The sequence below is a fragment of the Salvelinus sp. IW2-2015 genome, linkage group LG23 (genome assembly GCF_002910315.2).
Source record: "Salvelinus sp. IW2-2015 linkage group LG23, ASM291031v2, whole genome shotgun sequence".
Taxonomy (NCBI): Eukaryota; Metazoa; Chordata; class Actinopteri; order Salmoniformes; family Salmonidae; genus Salvelinus; species Salvelinus sp. IW2-2015.
The window spans coordinates 20,664,943-20,667,781 of record NC_036863.1 but is presented as its reverse complement, the minus strand read 5'-3'; positions in this window follow the sequence as shown (position 1 = coordinate 20,667,781).

Here is a 2,839-nt window from a genome sequence, read left to right as displayed (position 1 = left end):
AAAAAATTCTCGTACAACAGACCACATTTACACCCTCCACACTCTAATTGATAAACAAGTTAACCAAAACAAAGGCAAAATCTACTCGTGTTTTGTAGATTTCAAGAAAGCATTTGATTCAATTTGGCACGAAGGTCTTTTTTATAAACTAATAGAAAGTGGTATTGGAGGGAAAACATATGATTTTATTAAATCAATGTACACTAAAAACAAATGTGCGGTTAAAATTGGCAACAAGCAAACAGACTTATTCTCTCAGGGATGGGGAGTGAAACAGGGCTACCCTATAAGTCCAACACTATTTAACATCTAAATTAATGAATTGGCAAAAACATTAGAAGAATGCAGCAACTGGTATCACCCTACACAACACTGAAATCAAGTGTCTGCTGTACGCAGATGACCTGGTGCTGCTGTCTCCCACTAAAGAGGGGTTACAGCAGCACCTAGATCGTCTTCACAGGTTCTGTCAGACCTGGGCTCTGACCGTTAACCTAAAAAAAACAAATATAATGATATTCCAAAAAAGGTCCGGAAATAAAGATGACAAATATAAATTCTATTTGGACACAGTTCTATTAGAACACACCAAAAACGACACATATCTAGGACTAAATATCAGCAACACAGGTAGCTTTCACATGGTTGTGAATGAGCTGAGAGACAAAGCAAGAAGTGCATTCTATGCCATTAAAAGGAACATCAAAATCGAAATTCCAATTAGAATCTGGCTCAAAATTTTTCAATCAGTTATAGAACCAATTGCTCTATATGGCAGTGAAGTATGGGGTCCACTCTCTAATAATGAATTTACTAAATGGGACAAACATCCAATTGAAATATTGCATGCAGAGTTTTGCAAGACTGTATTGGGCCAATACCCCCTCCTCATTCGAATAGAAAAAAGAGCCATCAAATTTTACAACCATCTAAAAACAAGTGACCCCAAAACATTCCATCACACAGCTCTACAATGTCAAGAGATGAAACCAGAGAAGAGTCCCCTCAGCCAGCTGGTTCTGAGGCTCAGTTCACCAACCCAAACCAACCCCATAGAGCCTCAGGACAGCCCTCAGAAAATCTGGCCCAACCAAATCATCACAAAACAAAAAGAAAAATATATCACCTATTGGAAAGACAACACAAAAAATCTAAGTAAACTTCAATGCTATTTGGCTCTAAACAGACATTACATGGTGGCAGAATATCTGACCATTGTGACTGATAGAACACTGAGGAAAACATTGACTAGGTACAGACTCAGTGAGCACAGTCTGGCTATAGAGACCGGTCGTCACAGACAAACCTGGCTGCCCAGAGAGGACAGGCTGTGCTCACTCTGCTCCAGGGGAGAGGTAGAGACAGAGCTGCATTTCCTATTACACTGTGACAAATACTCAGACCTAAGAGAATATTTATTTCCCAAAATTATAATTCAATACAAAGAATTTGAAACTATAAAAGATGAAGAAAAAATCTAATATTTATTGGGTGAAAAGCCAAAATGTGCAGTTTTGGCAGCCAAATATGTGTCCTCCTGCCACAACCTGAGGGACAGCCAGTGAAAAGTGCAAAGTAATGTTGATAATATTTCCCATCTTGTTTTGTTTTGTCTTTCATACCAGGTCATGTGTCGTCTTAGTCATGTTGAGACTGGTCTACTACTGTTGCTTTAATGTATTGTTGTTCTGATTAATATTGTTGTTGTAGTTGTTGTTAATGGTAATCCCATGTCCACTACTACTATTATTATTGCTGTTGGTCCCATCATTTATTTATATATAAATATATATACACTGCTCAAAAAAATAAAGGGAACACTAAAATAACACATCCTAGATCTGAATGAATGAAATATTCTTATTAAATACTTTTTTCTTTACATAGTTGAATGTGCTGACAACAAAATCACAACACACACCCCACACAACACCCCACACACACACCCACACCCACCCCACACACATTCAGGAAAATATCATAGATAAAAGGCAGAGAGGATTTTTATTCAGCTCGCAACTACTGCCGAACGCCTTGTTCACAATAACCATAGAGAGTGCTGTGTTAGTCATACATACATATACACACGTGCATGCACACACACATAGACAAACACACACACACTACAGTACAAACACAGACACCGTGCATCACCAGCTGACTGCCAGGTAATGTACGCAGGCCTGCGCACACACACTATCTCTACTGACCCTGTGGGCAGATCATTGGATCACTCCTATACCCAGAGACCACTGAGGTGAATCTCAAGAGGAAGCTAGAAGCTAATGGCCTTATGGATGCTGCTCTGGTTTGGCTGGTAGAGGACAATACTGAGTCTTTCACTCTAGGTTGTAGATCCGCCATGTCACCCAAATGAATCACTGACATAACCCTGAATGACAATCTGGGCCAATATTCATAAAACCTCTCAGAATAGGAATCAGTTTGGCTTTTTAGATCAGAATGAATAAGATAATGGACAGAGGGGAACTGATCTGAGATCAGCACTCTCCCTGAGATACTTAAGAATACGGGCCCAGAGGGGCAGATAGCATTTTATCAGACAACATCAAATATGTTTTAATTTAGCTAGTCATCCAGGCTAGTTTAATAAACGTTTCAAAAGTCTTAGAGTAGCAGTTGGGTTTACCTCAGTGAGACTGACCTGGAAAAACTCTGCAATGTTAGCCCACATGGCTGGCACACTGACACTCCTGGCATCAGGCACATCCTCACCACTGGGAGAGGAGAGGGAGAGAAGAGAGGAGGAGAGGGGGAGTGGAGGAGAGGAGAGAGGGAGAGGAGAGGAGAAAGAGAGGGAGAGGAGAAGGGGAGTGGA